The following is a 7748-nucleotide window of genomic DNA, read 5'->3' as shown; positions in this document are numbered from 1 at the left end:
GAAGGGTTAGAAGCAGCATCCTCTACAATCACCTGGTCAAACCCCTTAGACTCTTTTCCTGAGATTAGGTTGTCATTTGCATTTCCCAGACTCTCTCCCAACTCAATCTGTTCAAAAGTCACCTGGTCATTCTTCATAGCAGTTTCATCAGCTTTGACTGCCATTATCTCTGGTTGAGGTAGTTCCATGTTGCTATCTTTCTGAATATTTTTCTCACTTTCATCATCTTGTTCACCTTTTGGTATCTCACTTTTACCATCTTGTCCACATTTTGCCATCACAGTTTTCTGTTTCCCTACATTTCCACCCTTGGGTTCTTTAATATTCTGATCTGAACCACTCCCTTTATGTGGGGGAGGGCCAGGTGTAAGCATCTAGGCCCTCAAGGTATGTTTCGGTGATTAATGACAACCATTATTGTGACTAATGAGTTTGTGCAGCTTAATAGATCATTATCACTCATTTGGTCATATGTCAAAAGAGGCCCCTCAATTTCGGTTATTCAAAAAGGCGATCTCGGTATTCAACTCATATATATGTCAAGACTAAGGATCTTTCTAGTCCTAAGTGTCATAAGGTTGAGAAGGACACTTAGGTTAGTAAAGGTTTTATAGTTTTGTAGTGATCGCACTATTAAGAGGGGTTAAGGCTAAGTAACTTGAGCATGGACATGGTCATTTGAAAATGGATGCACACTATGGTCACTCAGGTTTCTAGAAGTTCAAATAAGTGGTTCTCAACTTATATCTCAAGAATATTTGGATTTCATTCAAGACTCAAATCAGAAAAGGCAAAATCAGAAAAAGTCTTTAACACCGGTTTAACCGATGCTGCCAATTTTCTATACGTCGGTTAAACGCAGTCAGCAGAAACTGGACAAGTCAATACACCGGTTAAACCGACGTGTTTGAAGTTAACGTCGGTGCATTAGTCCAGAGTTGGTTTTTCCAGGGTACTTCAAGTTCTATACACCGGTTAAACCGACGCTATTTGAAATAGGACGTCGGTGCAATTGACCAGTGAGATGGTTTTTCCAAGGATTTCAGAAGTTGTACTCACCGGTTAAACCGACGATAGGTTTGAGTTAACGTCGGTGCAGTTGTCCAGAGACTTGGTTTTTCAGTTGATCAGTGGACAACTACACTCACCGGTTAAACCGATGATACGTCGGTTAATCTGCCCAAGTCGTAATGGCTAGTTTTCAGAAGGGGCAGTTTACATTCACCGGTTAAACCGACGATGACTATTGGAGGGACGTCGGATTAACCGGCGCTACGCAGTTTTCTGGCAGCTTTTCTCCAACGGCTCTATTCGCGTGAGCTGCCTATATATACCCCTCCAATGGGTCATTTTGCCACTCTTGACACCAGGCAACATCCAAACACTCATACTATAGTCAAGAGCCACCTTGAGCTTCATCATTCACATACTTGTTCATTCAATCAATCAAGAAGCAAGATTAAGGACTTGAGAAGAGAGAAGCTAGTGTGCATCCGTTCTTGGTGATCGGTTCTTACTCAAGTGAAGGCCTTAGCTTGTTACTCTTGGTGATTGGCATCACCTAGGCGATCTTGGTGATCGAGGTGTTTCTCGCGGAGCTTGCCAAGGATTGTGGGAGCCCGGAGAAGAAGATTGTACGTGGCTTGATCTCCACCACGCCGGGATGGTGAACGGAGACTCTTAGTGAGCGCCCTCGTCTCGGTGACTTGGGAGGTGACAATACTCTTTGTGAGTGTCACAACGTGGATTAGGGGTGTGTGCCAACACATCAATACCACGGGAAAAAATCCGGTCGTCTCTTGTCCACTCTATTTATTCAAGCATTTTCTTTCATGCAATTTATTCATGTGCGAGACTTAGAGATCATAACTTAGCTCTACCTTGCTAGGCTTTACTTCTAGTTTTCTCTCTCTTAGCTTGTGTAGGTAGCTTAGATATCCGGTTGGTGAATTGGTGCCTTACTAGCATTGCATAGGTTAAGGTTGATTTACTTCGTTTTAAAAATTGAAAAAGGCCCAATTCACCCCCCTCTTGGTCCATCGATCCTTACAATTGGTATCAGAGCCTCGTTGCTCATTTGGATCATTAGGCTTCACCGCCTAGAGCTATGGCCAAGATGGGTGGTTCGCCTTCTCACTTCGAGGGCAATAACTTTGCTTATTGGAAAGTTCGCATGGCCGCATACCTTGATGCGATTGCCCCCGAAGTGTGATTGGCAACAAAGACCGGGTTCACCAGAACTCCCACCTCGGAACAATTAAAATGGAATGCCAAGGCTAGAAATACAATTTTCGAAGCCATTAGTGAGGAAGTATTTGCTAGAGTTAATGGCATGGACTTAGCAAGTGATATTTGGATAGAACTAATTGAAATTCATGAAGGCTCCACAAAAGTTCATGAGCAAAAATATCACTTGTTTAGAGCTAAGTATGATTCCTTTAAAATGCTAGCTATGAAAATTGCAATGATATGTATTCTCGCTTGAATGTCATTGTCAAGGACATTAATGCACTTGAAATATCCAAAATTGACAGTGCCTCCATCAATCGCAAGATTCTCATGCTCCTCCCGAAGCCCAAGTATAACATCATTAATGCTATGATTCAAAAGGAGAATCTTAACACAATGGAAGTGGGAGAACTTGTGGGCGAAATTCGCGCTCATGAAATGAGTATCCTTGGTATGTCCGAAGAGCCAACTTCAAGCAAATCAATTGCTCTAAAGATCAAGGCAAACAAATCCCGCAAGCTCAAGATGATCAAGCAAGATTCAAGCTCAGGCAATGAAGAAGATGATCATCATGAAAGCTCATCCGATGTTGAAGATGATGGAGAACTTGCTCTCATGATGAGAAAGTTTACACGCTTGAATGACAAGATCAATAAGAAGGGTTTCAACTTTGACTCTAGAAAGGGAATGTTCCGGCCAATGGATGTCAAGAACAAAATTTGCTATAATTGTGGAGAAAAAGGTCACATCCGTCCAAATTGCCCCAAGCCGGACAAAAGAAATAAGGATAACAAGAGCAAACATCGCCATGATTCAAGCGATGATGAAGAAGAAGAAAGGAAGAACAAAAACAAGAAATTTGGGAAGAAGAAGAGCCATGACAAGAAGACCAAGCTCTTCCCAAAGAAAAAGGGCAACACCAAGAGAAGCTTCTTGGTAGAAAAACAAGAGTGGGTGACCGATGTCTCATCAAGCGAAGAGTCAAGTGATGAAGAAGACATAGTCACCATCGCCCTCACAAATGAAGAACCATCACTACCTCCACCTCCAATGTGCCTCATGGCCAAAGGTAACTCTAAGGTATGTGAGAGTGAAGATGATAGTGATGATGAGCTTGACCCTAATGAGTTTGCTAACCTCATTAATGAGTATACATCCGTTATCAAGAGGGAAAAGGGCAAAGTCAAGATTCTTGAGAGCACTCGTGCCAAGTTAGAGCTTGCCCACTCCGATTTGCTTTGCAAGTACAATGACTTGCTCAAAAAGCACAATGAGTCACTTGTACTTGCTAAGCAAGCTGAAGAGAGCCACAAAAAGCTTAAACAAGAGCATAGGGAGTTGGCTCACAAGTATCAAGAACTTGAATTTGCCTATGAAGCAATTGACCCAAGTCTTGAGAACTTTGCTCATGAAACTATTGAGAAGGTCAATGCTTCTACTTCATGTGATGACCTACTCATTAATGCAAATGCTACTAATACTTTGCCCGAGCTTGTACCTTCTAGGGAAAAGGAATTAATGGATCAAGTTGCAAGCCTCAAGAGTAGTGTGGAGAAGCTCTCAAGAGGAGAATACATCCACAAGGAGATTCTCTTCAACAATGCCCGTGACTATGGCAAGAGAGGTCTTGGTTCATTTCCGGAGCCAAACATAGCTACTACTCCTTCTCCGGAGATCAAGACTAGCTTCATCAAGGAAGTTGGTTCATATTGCCAACATGGCCAAGTCACCGGGCACCACACTAGGGAGTGCACTTTACCATCACGTCCTCTTCCTAATTTACCCAAGAATTACTCATCAATGTTTCAAAATAACCATTTTCTCTTGAGTAAAGTGAAGGGCAAGGTGAAGGCCAAATTCATTGGCAAACTCACTAAGGAGTCAAAGAAGAAGCTCCCCAAGCAACTTTGGGTCCCAAAAGCTCTTGTCACACATGTGCGAGGCCCAAAGCTTGTTTGGGTTCCTAAAACTCAAAAGTGAATTCTCATGTGTGTAGGTGAACTACAAAGCCGGTGGAAAACATTGGATACTTGATAGCGGTTGCTCTCAACATATGACCGGCAATGATAGCATGTTCACCTCCCTTGAAGACCCCGGCGATCATGAATATGTCACCTATAGTGATAACTCAAGGGGAAAAGTTTTAGGTTTGGGTAGAATAGCAATCTCTAAAGATTTATCTATTTCTAATGTCTTGTTTGTAGAAGCACTTAGTTTTAATCTTATTTCTATTGCTCAATTATGTGATCTTGGACTAACGTGTACCTTTGACAAGAATGGTGTTGTAGTAACTCTTGAAGAAGACAAGTCAATGGTATTCATGGGGTTTAGGCATGGCAACATCTATTTAGTAGACTTCTCTTCAAAGCAAACAAGCACCATGACATGCCTCTTCACCAAGTCTTCTCTTGGGTGGCTTTGGCATAGAAGAATTGCTCATATTGTCATGAGCAACCTCAAGAAAGCCCACAAGAGAGGGATGATCACCGGCTTGAAGGACGTCACCTTCGACAAGAACAAATTATGCAAAGCATGTCAAGCCGGGAAGCAAGTTGCAACACATCATCCCATCAAGACGATGTTGTCTACCTCCAAGCCGCTCGAGCTACTTCACATGGATCTCTTTGGTCCAACTACATACAAGAGCATTGGTGGTAACCTCTATTGCCTAGTAATTGTTGATGATTTTTCACGTTACACTTGGGTTATGTTTCTAGGCGATAAGGGTGAAACTCCGGAACTCTTCAAGACATTTGCAAGAAGAGCACAAAGGGAGTACAACTCCCCAATTGTGAAGATCCGGAGTGACAACGGCACCGAGTTCAAAAATATGAAGATTGAGGAATGGTGCGATGAAGAGGGCATCAAGCAGTTTTCTGCCACCTACACGCCTCAACAAAATGGAGTGGTGGAAAGAAAGAACAAGACACTCATCACCCTAGCTAGAGCAATGTTGGATGATTATGGCACGTCCGAGAAGTTTTGGGCGGAAGCAATCAACACGGCGTGTCATGCATCCAACCGAGTATATCCTCACCGACTCCTCAAGAAAACTCCATATGAGCTCATCACCGGGAAGAAACCAAATATATCCTACTTTCGAGTCTTTGGTTGCAAATGCTTCATCTATAAGAAGAAAAGGCTCGGTAAGTTTGAAAGTAGATGTGATGAAGGTTTCTTTCTTGGTTATGCATCAAACTCCAAAGCATATAGAGTATTAAATCAAACCTCCGGGTTAGTTGAAGAAATATGTGATGTGGAGTTTGATGAATCTAATGGCTCCCAAGAGGAGGTTGTTGGCTATGAAAATGTAGGTGATGAGGAGATTGATGAAGCTTTGAAGAATATGTCTATTGGGGATATCAAGCCGGAAGAGGTGCATGAAGGCAATGATCAAGGGGGAGGACCTTCCTCATCTACACCAAGCACCTCCAAGGCACCCCAAGTGGATAAAGATCAAGACAAAGATGATACGCAACCTCAAGAAGATGTGCCAACACCAACACCCCAAGTCCAAGAACAAGAAGAGCAAAATGTTCCACCACAAGCACAAGTCACACATGATCCACCCCAACAAGCATCCACACAAGTACCGCTAGTGAAGCATGGTCGCATCTCCAAGGATCATCCAATTGGTCAAATCATTGGTAGTCCATCAAAGGGAGTAAGAACTCGTTCTAAACATGCTTCATTTTGCGAACATCACTCGTTTGTTTCTTGTATTGAACCAACTAGCATAGAGGAAGCGCTTGAGGACTCGGATTGGGTGATGGCCATGCAAGAAGAATTGAACAACTTCACCCGCAATGAAGTTTGGGTCCTCGAAGCACCTCCGAAAGACAAGAACATCATCGGCACCAAGTGGGTCTTTCGAAACAAGCAAGATGAACATGGGGTGGTGATACGCAACAAAGCAAGACTTGTGGCAAAAGGGTTCTCTCAAGTCGAAGGTTTGGATTTTGGTGAAACTTTTGCTCCGGTCGCAAGACTTGAAGCTATCCGTATCCTTCTTGCTTACTCTTCACATCATAACATTAAGTTATATCAAATGGATGTGAAAATTGCTTTCTTAAATGGCGTTATTAACGAACTTGTTTATGTTGAGCAACCTCCCGGGTTTGAAGATCCGAGGAATCCTAACCATGTTTATAGGTTGCACAAGGCACTCTATGGACTCAAACAAGCTCCAAGGGCTTGGTATGAGAGGCTTCGTGACTTCCTAATCATGCAAGGCTTCAAGATCGGGAGGGTGGACACTACGTTGTTCACAAAAGGCGTCAACGGGGATCTTTTCATTTGTCAAATTTATGTTGACGATATTATCTTTGGCTCAACTAATGATTTACTAAGCCATGAGTTTGCTACCATGATGTCTAGGAAATTCGAGATGTCCATGATTGGCGAATTGACCTTCTTCCTTGGTTTTCAAGTCAAACAAATGAAGGAAGGGACATTCATCCATCAAGAAAAGTATACTAAAGATATCTTGAAGAAGTTCAAGATGGATGAGTGCAAGCCAATCAAGACACCCATGGCAACTAATGGGCATCTCGACTTGGATGTGGACGGTAAACCGGTTGATCAATCCCTCTATCGTTCCATGATAGGGTCTTTGCTTTACCTTACCGTATCTATGCCCGATATAATGTTTAGTGTGTGCTTGTGTGCCCGCTTTCAAGCTAACCCAAAGGAATCACACCTTTTCGGCTATGAATAGGATCCTTCGGTATCTCAAGCACACCCCAAGCATAGGCTTGTGGTACCCCAAAGGCGCTAGCTTAGATCTCTTGGGATACTCAGATTCGGATTTTGCCGGAAGCCGTGTGGATCGCAAGAGTACCTCCGGGGGTTGCCACTTGCTTGGGCGTTCTCTAGTTTCTTGATCGAGTAAGAAGCAAAATTCCGTGGCTTTGTCCACCGCGGAAGCGGAATATATAGCGGCCGGTGCATGTTGTGCCCAAATCCTATATATGAAGCAAACCTTTTTGGACTTTGGTGTGAAACTAGATAGGATTCCGCTCCTTTGTGACAATGAAAGTGCCGTAAAAATTGCCAAGAATCCGGTTCAACACTCTCGCACAAAGCACATTGATATTCGCCATCACTTCTTGCGTGATCTCGAAGCCAAAGGAGACATATCTCTTCAAGGTGTGAGATCCGAGGAGCAATTGGCGGATATCTTCACAAAACCATTAGACGAGAGTACCTTTGTTAGGCTAAGGAATGAGCTTAATGTGTTAGATGCGGCAAACGTCATGTAAGTTGCCATGTCATATAGAAAAATGCATACATCTAGGACACTTGTCTAACCATGGTAAGATAGTGATGAGCAAGGGTTTAGCTAGAGGTGGTGGTCCACTTGTTTTCCTCTAGGCTTGTAGAAAGGCTCATCATGAAGAAGCTTCCCGTGGGTTCAAACTTGACAAGTAGATCTTAATTCCTTGTTATGCATTTCTTGTCATATAGATGTGCACTTCATGTTTACTTTACTTTCGCATGTGGTTGTAGTTTGCACCATC

The sequence above is a fragment of the Panicum virgatum genome, chromosome 6K (assembly GCF_016808335.1).
Source record: "Panicum virgatum strain AP13 chromosome 6K, P.virgatum_v5, whole genome shotgun sequence".
Classification (NCBI taxonomy): Eukaryota; Viridiplantae; Streptophyta; class Magnoliopsida; order Poales; family Poaceae; genus Panicum; species Panicum virgatum.
This window is presented reverse-complemented; position numbering follows the sequence as displayed.